We start from the raw sequence: 201 nt of genomic DNA, 5'->3' as shown, positions 1-201 counted from the left end.
ATGACTGGATCATAATTATTTATGTATCAATGTATTATTGTGTTATGTATTATTATTATTATTATTATTATTATGTGTTCTAATGATTTTAATGTTGCAGCTGGTACAAATAGAGCTAATTGTATATACTTAATATACTGCTGGGTGGCTTGATATATAATAATAATAATTTTAAATAAAAAATAATCATAATTTATTACT

This window comes from Cebidichthys violaceus, unplaced genomic scaffold (assembly GCF_023349555.1).
Source record: "Cebidichthys violaceus isolate CVI_PGR_0920_01 unplaced genomic scaffold, fCebVio1.0.p SCAF_35, whole genome shotgun sequence".
NCBI classification, from domain to species: Eukaryota; Metazoa; Chordata; class Actinopteri; order Perciformes; family Stichaeidae; genus Cebidichthys; species Cebidichthys violaceus.
The sequence above is the reverse complement of the archived record's forward strand: the minus strand, read 5'-3'. Positions refer to the sequence as shown.